This window comes from Giraffa tippelskirchi, chromosome 10 (genome assembly GCF_054371585.1).
Source record: "Giraffa tippelskirchi isolate mGirTip1 chromosome 10, T2T-mGirTip1v1.2.pri, whole genome shotgun sequence".
Classification (NCBI taxonomy): Eukaryota; Metazoa; Chordata; class Mammalia; order Artiodactyla; family Giraffidae; genus Giraffa; species Giraffa tippelskirchi.
The window spans coordinates 118,690,397-118,711,666 of NC_137284.1; the positions used below are offsets into that span (position 1 = coordinate 118,690,397).

Here is a 21,270-nt window from a genome sequence, read left to right on the forward strand (position 1 = left end):
AAACTATGGGAGGAAGAATGCCATGTTTCCTCCTTAAATGGTAGGATCTCTGGATTGTCTGATTTGCATAAGCTCCCTGTCTATCAGTGGCAATGTTCATTTGTTTCTATCATGTCAGCCTTTCTTACAGTTACCATCAGCAGAGCTCTTAAACACATATGTTCACACAACCAAAACTGAACCACAATGGTGGGCTCTCAGCCTTGAAATTTTTTAAAAAGTACTGGGTAAAAATCAAGTATTATTTTCATCTTTCTTTCCAAAATAAGTGTCTTGAGATTTGGATGGAAATATGAAGGCTATGTCCACTATTTATTCCCAACTCTCAAGCTTAATTTCCATGTGAAGAATCATAAGGATTGATCACATATACTGGAATACTGCAAAGGCTAAAAGATTCTTTATAAATCTATAAATCTGTTAAGCTCAATATTAAGTAAAACAATATTTTTCGATCCAGATGGCTAATTTTCATGGCTTCATTTAACACCTGACTTTTCTACACACATTTGCTTATTATAAAGACTGTTATAAAAAATATGTTACCTAAAATTTTGACAGAAAAAAAATAACCTGAAAAAAAACTGGCTGCCAGATTTGAGACATGCTATTCATGTTTCTAAAATGAAGGAGAAAAGAGGTTTAAAGGATTTGAGGCTTTGAAAAGGCAGTAGCCTCTTCTGTACCCTCCAATGAATCAGTCTCTTGGATTAACAAACTATTAAAGTTTCAGATAGGAACATTTTAATATAAAGTCTTACCAGAAAAGTATAGAGTCAAAATTCAAGTAGAATTCTCAGTACTATTGTTATTTAATAGTTAAAACTGTAATGCAACATTTTTCAAAGGTTTTACAAGAAATAATAAAACATCTATAATAAATGAAATAATGTTTATATTGCTATGATATAGAATTTTGACATCACTCATTTCTTTTAATGTATCAACAAGTGGACATTCATAATCCTTGTCTTCAAGACTAAACCCTACCAATATTATTTCCTATTTGTATGTGGCACTCCTGAAATTTATTTATTAATGATTATTTTAGCACATTTTTATAATCCCATATATTGCATCCAGCATTGAGTACTGGACTTTAACAGTAAAGACCTTAGAAGCACTTTCTGAAGTAGTTCAGTTCAGTCACTCAGTTATGTCTGACTCTTTGTGATCCCATGGACTGCAGCACTCTAGGCTTCCCTGCCCATCACCAACTCCCAGAGCTTGCTCAAACTCATGTCCATCAAGTCAGTGATACCATCCAACCATCTCAGTCTCTGTCATCCCCTTCTCCTCCTGCCTTCAATCTTTCCCAGCTTCAGGGTCTTTTCCAATGAGTCAGTTCTTCGGATTAGGTGGCCAAAATATTGGAGTTTCAGCTTCAGTCCTTCTGAAGTAGAGGTGATGAGATATTAGGACTGGCCATTTCCATTCCTTCTATGTGAAATTTTCATTCTGCATTGCAGTGAATTTGTACAATCATTTCATAGTTACCACAATTGCTTTCTCCTGGGCAACTCAAGGTAGAAAAAAGCCAAGCATTAATAAATAAAGGACAACATTTGAAATTATAGAGATTTGCAAAGGACATTTGGGAAGAAAGTGAAAGTGAAGTTGCTTAGTCATGTCCGACTCTTTGCGACACCATGGACTGCAGCACGTCAGGCTTCCTGTCCACCACCAACTCCCGGAGTTACTCAAACTCATGTCCATTGAGTCGGTGATGCCATCCAACCATCTCATCCACTGTCATCCCCTTCTCCTGCCCTCAATCTTTCCCAGCACCAGGGTCTTTCCAAGTGAGTCAGCTCTTTGCATCAGGTGGCCAAAGTATTGGAGTTTCAGCTTCAACATCAGTCCTTCCAATGAACGCCCAGGACTGATTTCCTTTAGGATGGACTGGTTGGATCTCCTTGCATTCCAAGGGACTCTCAAGAGTCTTCTCCAACACCACAGTTCAAAAACCTCAATTCTTCGGCACTCAGCTTTCTTTATAGTCCAACTCTCACCTCCATACATGACCACTGGAAAAACCATAGCTTTGGCTAGATGGACCTTTGTTAGAAAAGTAATGTCTCTGCTTTTTAATGTGCTGTCTAGGTTGGTCATAACTTTTCTTCCAAGCAGTAAGCGTCTTTTTATTTCATGGCTGCAATCACCATCTGCAGTGATTTTGGAGCCAAAAAAATAAAATCTGCCACTGTTTCCACTGTTTCTCCATCTATTTGCCATGAAGTGACAGTTAACTATATGGTATCAGCATCAACAGAAAGTTGAAATAGTGAAGATGAATTGAGCCTTGGCTCCAGAATTATTAATTATATGAGCTTGATGAATTTTCTAAATTTTTCTGAGCCTTACTATTTTTGATAATAATAATTTCTTTTTCATAGTGTGTGTGCTGCATGCTGTCACTTCAGTTGTGTTTAGCTCTTTGAGATGCTATGGACTGTAGCCTGCCAGGCTCCTCTGTTCATGGGGTTTTCCAGGCAAGAATACTAGAGTGGGTTGCCATTTCCATCTCCAGGTAGTCTTCTTGACTCAGGGATCAAATCTGTGTCTCTTAACATCTCCTGCATTGGCACTGGAGAATAGCTGAGGGAATTAAGTGTTACTCTGCTTATAGAAACATATAAAATGGCTAGTTTTTTTATATAATTGCAATTTTAAATTTTGAACAACAAATGAAGTGGTTCTCTTATCTCTTGGTTCAAAATAAAGGCAAACTCTTCAAACATACTTAAGGGAGAAAATATAGTCAAAGTTCTTTATACTCTTCTAATAATTACTACTTCTAGTGTTTTTTTTTTTTTTTTTCTTTTTAGGGTCAGAATGAATGCTTTATCAATGATCAGGCTGGTGTTTTTCTTTATAATAACCTATAATAAATGCTATCTGAATATGCTGAAGTATCACTACACAAAGTTAATCCTATATTCTGTCTTTCCATAACTACTTTTTAAAAACTAATTTCCATAATATATCTATGTCCCTAAATTGATCATTTCTTTCCCCCATTTTCTTCTGTTTCTTCTGTTTTGTATGCTTAGCAACCTAAACTGTTTTTTTCAATAGGTTAAAAATTATCATCTTCTACACAAATTAAAAAAACAACTAAAAGATCAGCAGAACACAGTTTTTAAAATTCTATTTCAATTAACCAATTTTTCAATAGTCAGTTCTAGAAGATGCTGTGCTAAGCTTCCAAGGGAAATTTTTAAAGTATAGACCTCAATATATCTAATTGCAGATTTGAAAAAAAAAAAGTACCTATATCCTAGAAATTGTTAGATACACTATATTTGCTTATTTAGTTCTCACAATAATCCTCTAAAGTGTGAATTATTATCATACAGATGGGGAAACCAATGCTTAGAGAGATTCTGCAGCTTGCCCAAGGTCATATGACTAGCAAGTATATAATGCCATTTGAATAGAACCCAATTTGGCTTCATATCCTTTATTCTTTTAATTGTGCCTCCTAACACATGGCTTTTTTTTTTTTTTAAACACCCCATTGCTGCATCTTATTTGCTAAATATTTTTCAGAGACATTTCATAAAGGATATTGGTCTCTAGCTTTCTGATGGTTTTGGTCTGCTTTTGGTATCAGATTTAATGCTGGCCTCATAAAATGAGTTGGAACATGTTTTGCTTCTTCTATTACCTTGAAAATCTGTGTATAATATCTATTATTTATTCATTTGTTTGGTAGAATTCATAAATAAAGCTACCTGGACCTGGAGTTTTCTTTGTAGGAAGGTTTTTAACTGTGACTTAAACTTCTGAACAGATAAAGGGAAATTTTGGTCATATATATTTTTTTCCCTTGAATGAATTTTGGTATTTTGTGCCTTTCAGAACATTGGTCCACCATAAATTGTCACATTTATTGGAGGGAAAAAAAAGTAATTCCTGATATTTTCTTATTTCACTTCCTATATCTATAGAATCCAAGGTAATATGCCCTTCTTTCTGATACTGGCAATTATTTTTTCTCCTCTCTTTCACTGTCAGCCATTTATTTTGGCTACTATATACCAATATTCTCTGGTGCCTTCCCAGGTGCCTTGGTGGTAAAGAATCTGCCTGCTGATGCAGAGCATGCAGGTTCAATCCCTGGGTCGGGAAGATCCCCTGGAGGACGAAATGGCAACCCCCTCTGGTATTCTTGCCTGGAAAATTCCATGGACAGAGGAGCCTGGTGGGCTTCAGTCCATAGTGTCGCACAGAGTCAACTGAGGTGACTAAGCAGCAGCAGAAGCAGGACTGCAGCCCACCAGGCTCCTCTTGTCCATGGGGATTCTCCAGGCAAGAATACTGGAGTTCCCTTCTCCAGAGGATCTTCCCAACCCAGGGATCGGACCCAGGTCCCACACATTGCAGGTGGATTCTTTACCATCTGAGCCACCAGGAAAGCCCAAGAATTCTGGAGTGGGTAGCCTATCCCTTCAGCAGATCTTCCTGACCTAGGAATCAAACTGGGGTCTCTTGCATTGCAGGTAGATTCTTTACCAGCTGAGCTACTAGGGAAGCCCATATCAACTGGTTATAAGATTTTAAAAGTTGCTCAGGTCATCAGTATCCTGATAGATTTCTACCTACTTGTTACATCAATTATTGAAAGCAAACTGTTAAATTCTTCAATTGCAACTGTAGTTGTATGTATTTCTAGTTTTAGTTATACTAATTTTTGCTTCATAGGTTCAGATCCTTTTGTTAGGTGCAGATAAACCTAGGACATTTCTTCTTTTCTTCATTAATTGTTTTCTTTTGTCATTGTGTAATGTCCCTCTCATCCTCAATTACCATATTTCTTGTTTATGTGGCTTAACATTATCTGATGTTAACATAGCCACTTCAGCTTGCTTTTGATTAGTGTTTGCACAGTACACATATTTTTCCATCAGTTTACATTTAAACTGTTTTTTTTTTCTATTTAATTTCTTATAGACAGCATCTTTTTTAGGTATTGTATTTTATGGAGTGTAGTAATTCTGCTTTAAATTAGAGTTTTTAGCTGGTTTACATTTCACAGAAAAAATTTTATGGTTAAAATTTATCTTGCTATTTGCTGTTTGTCCCATATTTTCTTTTTCTTCTTCATTTTCTATTCTGATTTTCTACTAATTTATCTCCTCACCAACTTTTGTTTTATTTGTACTGGTTGCTGTGAAAGTGAAAGTCACTCAGTTGTGTCCAACTCTGTGACCCATGGACTGTAGCCTACCAGGCTCCTGTGTCCATGGGATTCTCCAGGACAGAATATTGGAGTGGGTAACCATTTCCTTCTACAGGGGATCTTCCCAACCCAGGGATTGAACCCAGGTCTCCTGCCTTGCGGGCAGATTCTTTACCATCTGAGCCACCAGGGAAGCCATCAGGAAAGCTGGTTGCTATATATTTCCTAAAATTCACTTTTAGTTTTTCACAGTGCAATTTCACATACAGTTATTACAACTCACATACAGTATAAGAACCTGACAGCTCCATGTTTTTTACATCTTCCACTTAATATTGATATTATTATTATCATGCATTTTAGTTCTCTATATGCTACAAATCTTATAATACATTGTTACTATCTTATTTTAAACAATTATCTTTATATTATTTAATTACAAGAAGTAGTACATATTAAGGAGTGCATTTAAGACTTCCCTGTAGTTCAAATGGTAAAGAATCTGCCTGCAAGGCAGGAGACCGGGGTTTGATGCTTGTGTTGGGAAGTTCCTCTAGAGAAGGGAATGGCAATCTACTCCAGTATTCTTGCCTGGAGAATTCCATGGACAGAGAAGCCTGGTGGGCTACAGTCCATGGGGTCACAAAGAGTCAGACATAACTGAGCAACTAACACACAGTGCATTTTAAATATACCCATTTTCCATTTCTCTCATATTTTGTGTGGATTCGTATTTCTGTCTGATGGGGCTTCCACTTGATGAACTTTAACATTTCTAGTTTTTCCTTATGTTTATTTTCTATTGAAGTAAAATTGATTTATAATGTGTTAGTTTTTCAGGTATATAGCAAACTGATTCATATCATGGACTTCCCAGGTGGCACAGTGGTAAATAATCCACCTGCCACTTCAGGAGATACAAGAGATGTGTGTTCAATCCTGGGTTGAGAATATTCCCTGGAGTAGGAAATGGCAATCTGCTCTGGTAGTCTTGTATGAAAAATTCCATGGACAGAGGAGCCTGGTGGGCTATAGTCCATGGGGTCACAGAGTGAGACACAACTGAGTGCAAAAGAATACACATACATATACATTTTGTTCATGTTCTTTTCCATCATAGGTTATTATAAGATACTGAATAAAGTACCCGATGCCATATGGTAGGACTCTGTTATTTATCTATTTTACTTACAGTACTGTGTATGTGTTAGTCCCAAACTCCTAAATTATCTCTATCTCCTCCATTCCCCTTTGGTAACCATAAGTTTGTTTTCTATGTCTGTGAGTCTATTTCTGTCTTGTAAATAAGTTAATTTATATCATTTTTTTTTAGATTACACATAGATGTATCATATGATATCACTTATTTCTCTGATTTACTTCACTTAGTATGATAATCTCTGGGTCTATGCATATTGCTGCAGATGGCATTATTTCATTCTTTTTTCACAATATTCCATTTCATTATATATATGTGTGAGTGTGTATATATATACATGCACACACACACACACACACACACACCACATCTTCATTATCTATTCATCTATTGATGGGCATTTAGGTTGGCTCCATGTCTTGGCTATTGTAAATAGTGTGGCTATGAACACTGGAGTGGATGTATTTTTTTAAATTATGGCTTTCTTTAGATATCTGTCCAGGAGTGGGATTATGGGATTATGGGATCAGATGGTAACTATGCTTTTAGTTTTTTTTTTTAAGGAACCTTCATACTGTTCTGCATAATGGCTGCACAAATTTGCATGACCATCAAGAGTGTAGGAGGGTTCCCTTATCTCCACACCCTTTTTTTGATGATAGCTATTCTGGCCAGTTCTTGCCTGGAGAATCCCAGGGACAGCGGAGCCTGGTGGGCTGCCGTCTACGGGGTCGCACAGAGTCGGACACGACTGAAGCGACTTAGCAGCAGCTTAGCATTCTGGCCAGTATGAGGTAATACTTCATGGTAGTTTTGGTTTTCCTTTCTTTAATAATTAGTGATGTTGAGCATCTTTTTATATGCCCATTGGCCATCTGTGTGTCTTCTTTGGAGAAATGTCTATTTAGGTGTCTTCACATTGTTAGATTTTTATGTGTGTGAGCTATGTGAGCTGTTTATATATTTTGGAAATTAATACCTATTGGTCACATTGTTTGCAAACATTTTCTCCCCTTCCATAAGGTTGTTTTTTAATTTTGTTTACAGTTTCCTTTGCTGTACAAAAGCATTTAACTTTATTTGGGTCCTATTCATTTATTTTAATATTTCCAGTACTCTGGAAGACAGATCTAAATAATTATTACTGCAATTTATGTCATAGAGTGTTTTGCCTGTGTATTCCTCTCATTTTATACTATTCAGACTTACATTTAGGTCTTTAATCCATTTTGAGTTTACTTTTATATATGGTGTTAGTGAATGTTTAAATTTAATTGTTTTATAAAACAATTTATAAAAATTGTCCAATTTTCCCAGTTCTGTTTACTGAAGAGAATATCTTGTCTCCATTGTATATTCTTACCTCCTTTGTCAAAGAATAATTGACTGCAGGTATGTGGGTTTATTTCTGGACTTTCTTTTCTGTTCCATTGATCCATGTGTATATTTTTATGCCAATACTAGGCTGTTTTGATTATGGTAGCTTTGTAGTATTGTCTGAAGTTGGAAGGATTATGCCTTCAGCTTTGTTCTTTTTCCTCAGGATTGCTTTGGCAATTGTGGGTCTTTTGTAGTACCAAAAAAAATTTAGGATTTGTTCCAGTTCTGCGAAAAACATCATGGGTAATTTGATAAGGATTGCATTAAAATTGTCAATTGCTTTATGTAGTATGGCCATTTTAACTATATTAATTCTTTCAATCTAAGAGCACAAGGTATCTTTCCATTTCTTTGAATCATCTTCAATTTCATTTGTCAATGTTTTATATTTCCCAGCATGTAAGTCTTTTATTCCTTGATCAGGTTTATTCCTAGATTTTTTTTTTTTTTTTTTGGACACAAATTTGAAAGGGATTGATTTTTTTTTTTTAACTTTCTGATATTTCATTTTAGGGTAAAAAAGAAATGCAGCCAATTTCTGTATGTTGATCTGGTATCCTGCTACCTTGCTGAATTTTTTCATCAGCTCTAATAGTGTTTGTGAGGAGTCCTTAGGGTTTCTATATATGTATCATGTAATCTGCATAAAATAACAATTTTACCCTCTTATCATTTTCATACTTTTATTTCTTTTTATTGTCTGATTGCTGTGGCTAAAACTTACACCAGTATGTTGAATAAAATTTGTGTAAGTGGATATCCTTTTCTAGCTTAAAATTTTAGTGGAAAGGCTTTCATTTTTTTAGCTTTGAGTATTATGTAGGTTTGTCATGAATAGTTTTTATTGTGTTGAGATATGTCCCCTCTATACTCACATTGGTGAGAGTTTTTATCACAAATAGATGTTGAATTTTATCAAGTGCTTCTTGTGCATCTATTGAAATGATTCTTATAATTCAGGTCTCTGCAGTCATTCATCTGAAAATATGTTTATTTCTCCTTCACTTTTGAAAGATATTTTCCCTTTGTATATAATCTTGTATTGACAGGGTTTTGTTTTGTTTTAACGTGTGTGGGACCATGTTACACAACTTGAGGGATCTTAGTTTCTCAACCAGGGGTCAAACTTGGTCCCTGGAAGTAAAAACATGGAGTGCTAACCACTGGACTACCAAAGAATTCCTCTTTTTTCCCCACATTTTTAAGGATGCCATACCTTTGTCTTTAAAAATGGGGAAAAAAAAAAGAGGAATTCCTTGGCTGTCCAGTGGTTAGCACTCCATGTTTTTATTTCTTTTGTCTTCTGATTCAAATTGTCTCATAGTGCTTCTATTGAAATTGTTACATTTGTGTTTTATTCACAGTATACCCTCAAGATTTCTCTTTATCATTCTGTTTTCCACAATTTGACTATGATATGCCTAAGTAGAATTTTTCTTTATATTTGGGAAAGGGTATTTAACTTTTGGTTTGTTGAAATTCATTAATTTGAAAAATTCTGGACTATTATCTCTTAACATATTATTACCTGGGGGATTTTTGAAGACACTAATGCATATGGCTATAATACGTCTCCAGTCAATAATGTATTAAAATAGTTCCGTCTTGTTCTCTCATTACTAATATACCAATTCTACATGTGGTAGATGGTTTGACAATATCCCAATGTTTTGGATGCTCTATTATGTTTTTCATTGTGTTTTTCAGTTTGGATAATTTATATTAAACTATCTTAAAGATCACTGATTCTTCCTAGGACATGTTCATTTTATTGCTAAAAGCCTACTAGTAGGACACCTCTTCTCTGATAACCTTTTGATTTCTTTAGTTTCTTGTAGTTTTAGTTTTCATTTCTCTGATAAAATTCTTCATCTCTTCATACATGTTCTCTCTATTTTCATTTTACTGTAACTTTTTATATATGAATCGTGGTGATGGTGGTTTAGTCGCTTAGTCCTGTCTTGACTCTTGTGACCACATGGACTGTAGCCTGCCAGGCTCCTTTGTCCATGGAATTTTCCAGGCTAGAATACTGGAGTGGGTTGCCATTTGCTTCTCCAATGGATCTTCCTGACCCGAGGATCAAACCTGGCTCTCTGCATTGTAGGCAGATTCTTTACCGCTGAGCCAAGGTACATTATTTTAGTCTCTGATATTTCAAGCATCAGGATAATCTCTGGGTCTGGTTTTGTGGATTGAGTGACAATGGATCTTTCTTTTTCCCCATGCATTTTTATGTCTCAAATTTTGGAATAAATTCTGGACACTGTGTTTAAAAGAAAAGTGGAAACTGAGTTATATAATATTTACACACAGAAACAGATTCATCCCTTCTTTTTATAGACCATTACTGTAGTTGTTATTCAGTGGCTAAGTCATGTCAGACTCTTTGGGACCCCATGGACTGCAGTGTGCCAGGCTTCCCTGTCCTTCACTATCTCCCTGAGTTTACTCAAACTCATGTCCATCAAGTCACTGATGCCATCTAACCATCTTATCCTCTGTCGCTATCTTCTCCTGCCCTCAATCTTTCACAGCATCAGGGTCTTTACCAATGAGTCAGCTCTTCACATCAGGTGGCCAAAGTATTGGAGTTTCAGCTTCAACATCAGTCCTTCCAATGAATATTCAGGGTTGATTTCCTTTAGGATTGACTGGTTGGATCTCCTTGAAGTCCAAAGGACTCTCAAGAGTCTTCTCCAACACTATAGTTCAAAAACATCAATTCTTTGGTGCTCAGACTTCTTTATGGTCCAACTCTCACATTCACACGTGACTACTAGAACAACCATATTTTTGAATATATGGACATTCGTCCAAGTACTGTTTCTGATTTTCAATAAACTGTTTAGGTTTGTCATAGCTTTCCTTCTAAGTAGCAAGTGTCTTTTAATTTCATGGCTGCAGACACCATCCACAGTGAGTTTGGAGCCCAAGGAAATAAATAAAACTCATCACTGTTTCTACTTTTTCCCCATCTATTTGCCATGAAGTGATGGGAGTGGATGCCATGATTTTAGTTTTGTGAATGTGGAATTTTAAGCCATCTTTTTCACTCTCTTCTTTCACCTTCATCAAGAGGCTCTTTATTTCCTCTTTGCTTTCTGTCATTAGAGTGGTATCATCCACACATCTGAGGCTGTTGGTTTTTCTCCCAGAAATCTTGATTCCAGCTTGTGATTCATTCAGCCCAACATTTTGCATGATGTACTCTACGTATAAGTTAAACAAGGATAACAATATACAGCCTTGTCATACTCCTTTCCCAGTTTTGAACCAGTCCCTGTTCCATGTCTGATTCTAACTGTCACTTCTTGACCTGAATACAGGTTTCTCAGGAGGCAGTTTAGATGGTCTGGTATTCCTATCTCCTTAAGAGATTTCCACAGTTTGTTGTGATCCACAACTCAAAGGCTTTGGCATAGTCAATAAAGCAGAAGTAGATGTTTTTCTGGATTCTCCTGCTTTTCTTATGATTCAGTGGATGCTGGCAATTTGATCTCTGGTTCCTCTGTCTTTTCTAAATCCAGCTTGTATATCTGGAAGTTCTTGGTTCATGTACTGCTGTAGCATAGCTTGAAGGATTTTGAGAATTATGTTGCTAGCTTATGAAATAAGTGCATTTGTATGGTAGTTTGAACATTTTTTTGGTATTGCCCTTCTTTGGAATTGGAATGAAAACTGATCTTTTCCACTACTGTGGCAGTTGCTGAGTTTTACAAATTTGCTGGCATATTGAGTGCAGAATTTTAACAGAATCATCATTTTTAGGATTTTAAATAGCTCAGCTGGAATTCTATCACCTCCACTAGCCTTGTGCTTAACAATGCTTCTGAAGGCCCACCTGACTTCACACTCCAGGAAGTCTGTCTCTAGGTGGGTCACCACACCATCATGGTTATCTGGACCATTAAGATTTTTTTTGTACAGTTCTGTGTTTTCTTGACATCTCTTCTTTATCTGTTCTGCGTCTGTTAGGTCCTTACCATTTCTGTCCTTTATTGTGACCATCCTTGCATGAAATATTCCCTTGATATCTCCAATTTTCTTGAAGAGATAACTAAGTCTTTCCCATTCTATTGTTTTCCTTATTTCTTTTCATTGTTCACTGAAGAAGGCCTTCTTATCTCTTCTTCCTATTCTGTGTAACTCTGCACTCAGTTGACTATATCTGCCCCTTTCTCCTTTGCCTTTCTCTTTTCTTCCTCTCAGCTATTTGTAAAGCCTCATCAGATAATCACTTTGCCTTCTTGCATTACTTTTTCTTTGGAATGATTTTGGTCATTGCCTCCTGTACAGTGTTATGAAATTCTGTCCATTGATCTTCAGGGAACTCTGTTCTACCAGGTCTAATCCCTTGAATCTATTTGTCACCTCCACTGTATAATCTTAGGGATTTGATTTAGGTCATACCTGAATGCCCTAGAGGTCTTCCGTGCTTTATTCAATTTAAGTCTGAATTCTGCAATAAGGAGCTCAGTCACAGTCAGCTCTGGGTCTTAATTTTGGTCATTATATAGAGCTTGTCCATCTTTGCTGCAAAGAATATAATCAATCTGATTTCAGTATTGACTATCTGGTGATGTCCATGTCTAGAGTTGTCTCTTGTGTTGTTGGAAAGGGGTGTTTGCTATGACCAGCATGTTCTCTTGACCAAACTCTGTTAGCCTTTGCCTTGCTTCATTTTGTACTTCAAGGCCTAACTTGCCTTCTACTTTTGCATTCCAATCTCCTATGATGAAAAGGACATCTTTTTTTGGTGTTAGTACTAGGTGTTGTAGGTCTCATAGAACCAGTCAACTTCAGCTTCTTTGGCATCTGTGGTTGGGACATAGACTTGGATTACTGTGATGTTGAATGATTTGTTTTAGAAACAAATTGGTGTTATTCTGTCGTTTTTTAAGTTGCACCCAAGTACTACATTTTGGACTCTTTTGTTTACCATGAGGGCTACTCCTATACATGTCCTTAAAGCTGACATGAATTTACTAGGCAGCATATATTTGGGTATTATTTGATTGTTTTATTTCCAGACAGTCTATAACTTTTGATTGTAGAATTCAGTTCAATTTACATTTAGAGTATAAATGTTATTTAAGGACTTACAAATGACACCTTATTCTGTTTTCTGGCTATTTTGTACTTCGTTTTTTCTTTCTTCTTTTTTCTTGCTGCCTGTCTTTGTAAAGTACTAATTTTCTTCAGTCATGTGTTTTGATCCACTTCTATTTACCTTTTACTTATCTATTGTAGATTGTGCTTTGTAGTTTTCATGCTGCTGCTGCTGCTAAGTCGCTTCAGTCGTGTCCGACTCTTTGCGACCCTATAGACAGCAGCCCACAAGGCTCCGCCATCCCTGGGATTCTCCAGGCAAGAATACTGGAGTGGGTTGCCATTTCTTTCTCCAGTGCATGAAAGGGAAAAGTAAAAGTGAAGTCGCTCAGTCGTGTCCGACTCTTAGCAACCCCATGGACTGTAGCCTACCAGGCTCCTCCATCCATGGGATTTTCCAGGCAAGAGTACTGGAGTGGGGTGCCATTGCCTTCTCTGGTGGTTTTCATGAGGCTTAGATAAAAACTATACACATACACACATATATACACAAAAAGGTGTATTTTACACTCATAAAATTTTAATTTTAATCACATATATAACTCGATTCTTTTACTCCACCTTTTATGTTTTTGCTGTCACCATATCTTTTTTTATTTTGTATTCATTAGCATATTGTTTATGCTAAAGCTACTTTTAATACTTTTGTCCTTTAATTTTTATTCTAGAATCAAGTTAGCATCTCAGTTTCTGTTAACATAAAATACAGTTCAGCCAGTATTGTGTGTTTTCACCAACTAACCAGAAATCTGTTGCTTCAGCTTGAAAACTCCTTTCAACTTTTATTTTTATTTTTGGTAAGTCATATTTAGTAGTGATGAGTTTCCTCAGCTTTTTTTAAATTAGGAGAAGTCTTTATTCCTCCTTTATTTCTGAAGACAGCTTTCATGGTTAAAGTATTTTTGGTTGGTAATTTCTTTTTTCTATCACTTTGAATATATCATCCCATTCTCTCCGGGCCTGCAGTGTCTGAGGAACCTGCTGACAGTGTTATTGCAGTTCCCTTGTATGACAAAAATCATTTGTTTCTCTTGAAGATTTTAAAATTCTCTCTTTGTCTTTAGACAGCTTTATTATATGTCTTGGAGAAGAACCTTTTGGATTGAAATTTTAAGGTGACCTCTCAGTTCATAAGCTTAGTGTCCAAATCTCTCCCCAGGTTTGAGAAGTTCTCAGCCATTATTTTTTAAAAAGCTTTCTTCATTTTTTCCCCCTCTCCTTTCCTTTGAGACTCCAGTAGTGCATACACTATCAATTTGATGCCCTGTCCTTAACTCTCATAGGATTCTTCATTCTTTCCTCTCCTTAGGTTGGATCATTTCAGACTCTTCTTGCTCGCTGATTTCTCTCTTCTGCCTGTTCAAGACTCCTATTGAAGCTTTCTATTGATTTCTTCAGTTCAGTCATTGTATTCTTCATCTTCAAAGTTTCTATTGGGTTCTTTTATGTTTTCTCTCTCTATGAACTGCTGTTTTATTCCTGTATTGTATTCTGATGTTAAGTTGTTTATCTGTGTTCTCTTACAGCATTCCAAGTGTATGAACAGTTGATTTCTTTGATCTCCATTTCTTTGTGGTCAGTTACTAGAGGTTTGCTGTATTTCTTTTGTAGATATATTTCCCTGATGCTTTGTGATCCCTGTAGCCTTGTGTAGATGTCTGCACATTTGAAGAAGCAGCCACCTCTTGGAGAGTTAATGGATTGATTTCAAAAAGGGGAAACTTTTGCCTGTGAATAGGAACTCACTACATCATGCTGTGACCTTGGGTCTGTTAGTACAGGGTGTCAAGCTCAGGAGCACACAGCAGCATCTAGTCTGGGCAGAGTATTATGTCTCTGAGTTCACCAGTGTCCACAGTGTCAACAACTGTGTTGTCCTTGGTGAGCACTGTGGTGGGTCCACAGGGTCTTTAAGTGGCTCTTCTCATTTCAGTAGCTAAGAACCAGGGAGCAGTGATGGCTAAAGACAGTGGTTTTCACACACTTGGCTCTGTGGGTCAACTGCAGTTGCCTATATAGTGGCAGAAGCAGGGGCAGACACACTGATAGTGATTGGGGTTGAGGCAGGTAGCAAGGCCAGAACCAACTATAGGCTTACTTGCAGCTGTCAAGGCCTTGGCTATCAGAGTGCTCTCCTGTGGCTGCACATCCTATGTCTATGTGTGCACAATGCAGTGGAGGCTGGTGACAGGGATCAGGTGGGTGGGCATGCAGGTACACATATGAAAGGGCTAGTTACAAGTTGGAACAGTGGTGTCAGCTGTGACAGAAGGCTGGGCCTGCAAGCAGCTGCATGGACCTTGGGATCAGTGCAGTCACATGTAGCCCCCCAGTCTCCCCCTGAGCCTATACACTGTACTTGAGGCCAGTAATAGGGGTTTGGCTGGGAACACACAGGTGCACTGCTGGAGAGGCTGTTGCATTTTAGACATGGTGGTGGCCAGCAAGCACTGAGTGTGATCTGGACCCATGAGAAGGGGCCCTGATGTTGGTGTGTTCTTCTGTGGTGTGCACACTGCTATGGAGGCTGGTGATAGTTTACAGCTGGCAGGGCAGAGAGGGAGTGAGGTGGTTGGCATTAGCAAATGCAAATATTTATGTGGTGATAACCTGCAGGGGGTTTGCAGTGGTTGTGCTATCATAGAGAAGCTGCTGGGTTTGGCTAGAATGTCTCTCTGAACCACAATCATGCCCCATGTGTGATTGCTGATAGTAGTCTCTGCTTGTTTTCCTCATTCCTGCCAACTCTATATTTCTCAGCTTTGACAGTCTGGGTAGAGTAAAAACCTAGTGGGGCCTTTGCACAGTGCTTGGAGAGGCTGGTTTCTCACACTATGCTTCTTTTCCTGGTGAGAGAAACTTTCTAGCTGGGAAATTCCTTCTTGCCACTGAACAATGCTGACTTGCCAGATGTGATGATACAGGTGAAATGAGGCTTCTTCTCTTCTTATGTGATTATTCTGACTTTTTGTTCCATGGTATTGCTAAAATTTCCTAAGTGATCTACCAGAGCCTTTTCTGTGAATAGCTTGTCCAGTCATTGATCTTTGTGGGAGGATGGGGAAGCTGGGTTCTTGTATATAGCTTTTTTTTTTTGGGGGGTGCAACCAACTTCTTTGGTGTCTTGATGAAACTATTATATATTACCCTGTAATAAAAAGAACCATGACTTGAACACTTACACATTCATTCATGTTTCATGGAAATTTTGCATATTTGTTACAATGTTCACCCTACAAATTATCTTCCTATTTTCACAGTGAAAATAATTCTTGTAGATAAACAGTAGAATCATCTGATCTCATACAAGCTTTATACCTCTTTCCTAGTATGATGTAGAAGTTTCCTTGTACAATTAATATATGATGTCGGTTTAATTCAGTCATGAAGAACCAAACACCTGTGTTTCCATATGTTCTCACTTATTTCACTAAGTTGAAAGCTCATGAATAAATTTCTGTATAGTTAGATGAACATGATAACTTCCCAGAAAGACAGGCTTGCCTGGGATACACTGTATCCAAGTGAATCTGGAGAGGAGTAAGCGTGGATGTCTACAGAGTCACATGTGTATGCTAACCAGTCAGTAACGTTGAAACAACCAATCATTTCAGAGATATCAAGAAAATAATGAATGTGAAAAAATGTGATCTTCTAATATGTTTTGCAAAAATACTTTTTGTATAACAATAGATCAGACTAAATAGATGCGGTTATGCAGTACAGGCAGAATAAATCTTCATCTCTCTGGATAGGGTCAGTATTTAGGTTCTTTAGAGAAATGGTATGCCATGGTGACTAGACTTAACAAGATGACCATTTTGAAATGCATAAAAATATTGAAGTACTATGTAGTGTAGTAGAAACTGACATAGTGCTGTAGGTCAATTATACTTCAAGAATAAAGTCATAGAAAAAGAGATCAGATTTATGACTACCAGAAGCAGGGGTTTGGGAACTGGGTGAAGGTAGTCAAAAGGTAACAACTCCCAGTTATAAGTAAGTACTAGGGATGTAATGTACAACATGATAAATATAATTAACACTGCTATGAGTTATATATGAAAGTTATTGAGAGTAAATCATGAGTTCTCACAAATGAAAATATTTTTTCTATTTCTTGAATTTTGAATCAATATGAGATGATGGATATTTGCTGAACATATTGTGGTAAATATTTCATGATATAGTAAGTCAAATAATTATGCTGTATATCTTAAACTTATACAGTACTGTATGTCAATTATATTTCAATAAAACTGGAAGAAAAAAGAAAAGTATATTTTAAAAAATTGAAAAGACATAGACATGCATATAGTTTGATTTTTTTAACCAAAAGTCAGAGTAAAATTTTTATATTTATGATGAACTCACAGAAAACTCAGTTGGTGAACTTGATATTAAAAGAATTATATTTATGGCAAATCTGAACAGACACTTCATTGTAACTGCCAATATTATTTTCATCTAATTAGATTTCACTCTTAATTAGTTATTTTCAGAATAATTAGAACTATACAGACTTGTGAAATAAAAATGAACTCACACATTCTGAACCATGAGATATGAAAAGTTTATAAATTATGATTGAAAAGTCAAAAGAACATATTTCTTTGAAAAAGTAAAAGAAGCCTAAAGAGAAATGATTTAATGGAAAAATAAATGAATTAGAGAAATGTCATAAACCAAATATGTATTATAGATCTAACATTTTCAAGTCTGTTGATACAATCTAAATATCAACACAATGCTTTCGTGAGAAACCAAATGGAATTTTCAGTGACAAGTATGAGGGTTCTGTGATACAATGTCAACAGAGAATTGAAGTACTTTGTTAACTCCCAATTTTGACAAATTTAAGAAGATGCTTCTGTTAGAATCTGTTTTATAAACTATTGATGCACTAAAGAAATAAAGTCTTTGGAGATACAAAACTCTTTCACTACATTAATATGATTGTTACTGTCAGTCACCTCAGTCGTGTCCAACTATTTGCAAGTCCATGGACTGTAGCCCACCAGTCTCCTCTGTCCATGAAATTCTCCAGACAAGAAAACTGGTGTGGGTAGCCATTCTCTTGTTCAGGGGATCTTCCCAACCCAGGGAAAGCACCTGGGTCTCCTGATTTCAGGCAGATTCTTTACTGTCTGACCCACCAGGGAAGCCCATCAATATAATTAAGAATTGTTCTTATTAATTCTTATTATGATTAAGAATGTAATAAAACAATTATGTATTAACAGATCATTCTAAGAATATAGCTCAAAGAGCAACTTAAATTCCTACATTTTAGCAGAATATAGACATCAAATATGTAAGTGAAGAGCTTATTAAGTAGTTCTAAAATTCACAATAGAAAGTAGTAGAGGAGGAAACAAGAAAGAAATAGGTTTAAGGCTGGCTGGTGGAAACATAAATAATTCAGGTTTTATAGACAGGATAGAATTTGTAATTATTAATAGTGAAGCTAATGGATAAAGCTAATTTTTAAAAATCTTGTGAAAACAAACACCATACACATATCAATGAAATGTATACAGATGCCTGCGGGGGAAAAAATTAGTGGCTATTCAGAATATCATTTTTCCCTAGATCATTGATTAATTATTGTAACTACATGATAATACAAAATTCTTGAGTCTTTGGATATCAAAAATGTTAGCATTTGTGACAAAAAGAAAAGCAAAATATAAATTAACCTGTTTCTTAACAATGTATTGTTCAGTTCAGCTGCTCAGTCGTGTCCGACTCTTTGCGACCCCATGACACAGCACACTAGGCCTCCTTGTCCATCACCAATTCCTGGAGTTTACCCAAACTCATGTCCATTGAGTCGGTGATGCCATCTAACCATCTCATCCTCTGTCATCCTCTTCTCCTTCTGCCTTCAATCTTTCCCAACATCAGGGGCTTTTCAAATGAGTCAGCTCTTCACATCAGATGGCCAAAATATTGCAGTTTCAGCTTCAACATGAGTCCTTCCAATGAACACCCAGGACTAATCTCCTTTAGGATGGACTGGTTGGATCTCCTTGCAGTCCAAGGGACTCTCATGAGTCTTCTCCAACGCCACAGTTCAAAAGCATGAATTCTTATGAGCTCAGCTTTTTTTTTTTTTAATTAGTTTATCTATTTTTTAATTTTACAATATTGTATTTGTTTTGCCATACATTGACATGAATCCACTATGGGTGTACATGTTTTCCCCTTCCAGAACCCCCCTCCCACCTCCCTCCCCATCCTATCCCTCTGGGTCAGGCCTGTGCACCAGCCCCGAGCACCCTGTATCATGCATTGAACCTGGAGTGGATATTTGTTTCACATATGATAATTTACATGCTTCAATGCCATTCTCCCATATCATCCCACCCTCGCCCTCTCCCATAGAGTCCATAATACTGTTCTATTTATCTGTGTCTTTTTGATGTCTCGCATACAGGGTTATCTTCACCGATTAAATACCATATATATGTGTTAGTATACTGTATTTGTGTTTTTCTTTCTGGCTTACTTCACTCTGTATAATAGGCTCCAGTTTCATCCACCTCATTAGAACTGATTCGAATGTATTCTTTTTAATAGCTGACTAATATGCCATTGTGTATATGTACCACAGCTTCCTTAACCATTCATCTCCTGATGGGCATCTAGGCTACTTCCATGTCCTGGCTATTATAAACAGTGCTGTGGTGAACATCGGGGTACATGTGTCTCTTTCAATTCTGGTTTCCTCAGGGTGTATGCCCAGCAGTGGGATTGCTGGGTCATATGGCAGTTCTATTTCTAGTTTTCTGAGGAATCTCCACAGCTTTCTTCATAGTCCAACTCTCACATCCATACATGACTACTGGAAAAACCATAGCCTTGACTAGACAGACCTTTGTGGACAAGGTAATGTCTCTGCTTTTTAGTATGCTATCTAGGTTGGTCATAACTTTCCTTCCAAGGATTAAGCGTCTTTCAATTTCATGTCTGCAATCACCATCTGCAGTGATTTTGGAGCCCCAAAATACAAAGTCAGCCACTTTTCCTCATTTATTTGTCATGAAGTGATGGCACCAGATGCCATGATCTTAGTTTTCTGAACGTTGAGCTTTAAGCCAAATTTTTCACTCTCCTCTTCCACCTTCATCAAGAGGTTCTTTAGTTCTTCTTCACTTTCTGCCATAAGGGTGGTGTCATCTGCATATCTGAGGTTATTGTTATTTCTCTCGGCAATCTTGATTCCAGCTTGTGAGTCATCCAGCCCAACGTTTCTCATGATGTACACTGCATAGAAGTTAAATAAGCAGGGTGACAATATACAGCCTTGATGTACTCCTTTTCCTATTTGGAACCAGTCTGTTGTTCCATGTCCAGTTCTAACTGTTGCTTCCTGACATGCATACAGGTTTCTCAAGAGGGAAGTCAGGTGGTCTGGTATTCCCATCTCTTTCAGAATTTTCCACAGTTTATTGTGATCCACATAGTCAAAGGCTTTGGCATAGTCAATAAGGCAGAAATAGATGTTTTTCTGTAACTCGCTTGCTTTTTCGATGATCCTACGGATGTTGGCAATTTAATCTCTTGTTCCTCTGCCTTTTCTTTCTTTCTTTTATTTATTTATTTATTTTGGCTGTACCAGGCCTTAGTTGCAGCATGGAAACTCTTAGTTTCAGCATGTGGGATCTAGTTCCCTGACCAGGGATCGAACCTGGGTCCCCTGCATTAGGAGCACAGAGTCTTAGCCACTAGACCACCAGGGAGGTCCCTCCTCTGCCTTTTCTAAAACCAGCTTGAACATCTGGAAGTTCACGGTTCACATATTGCTAAAGCCTGGCTTGGAAAATTTAGAGCATTACTTTATTAGCGTGTGAGATGAGTGCAATTGTGTGGTAGTTTGAGCATTCTTTGGCATTGCATTTCTTTGGGATTGGAATGAAAACTGACCTTTTCCAGTCCTGTGGCCACTGCTGAGTTTTCCACATTTGTTGGCATATTGAGTGCAGCACTTTCACAGCTGCACCTAAAATCATCTTTTAGGATTTGAAATAGTTCAACTGGAATTCCATCACCTCCACTATCTTTGTTCGTAGTGATGCTTCCTAAGGCCCACTTGACTTCACATTCCAATGTCTGGCTCTAGGTGAGTGATCACACCATCGTGATTATCTGGGTCATAAAGATCTTTTTTGTACAGTTCTTTTGTGTATTCTTGCCACTTCTTCTTAATATCTTCTGCTTCTGTTAGGTCCATACCATTTCTGTCCTTTATCTTTGCATGAAATGTTCCCTTGGTATCTTTGATTTTCTTGAAGAGATCTCTAGTCTTTCCCATTCTGTTGTTTTCCTCTATTTCTTTGCATTGATCGCTGAGGAAGGCTTTCTTATCTCTCCTTGCTATTCTTTGGAACTCTGCATTCAAATGAGTATATCTTTCCTTTTCTCCTTTGCC

General features: G+C 37.1%; 1 long non-coding RNA gene and 1 other non-coding gene across 11 annotated transcripts in view; one reads left to right on the plus strand and one right to left on the minus strand.

Annotated features, from left to right (window-relative positions):
- The window catches only part of LOC145523526 (uncharacterized), a 350,340-nt gene that overhangs the window by 137,089 nt on the left and 191,981 nt on the right, over positions 1-21,270 (plus strand). The window lies entirely within an intron of this gene.
- Positions 20,509-20,581, minus strand: TRNAR-CCU (transfer RNA arginine (anticodon CCU)). Its single transcript has one exon. It is a non-coding gene; the product is annotated as a tRNA-Arg (tRNA).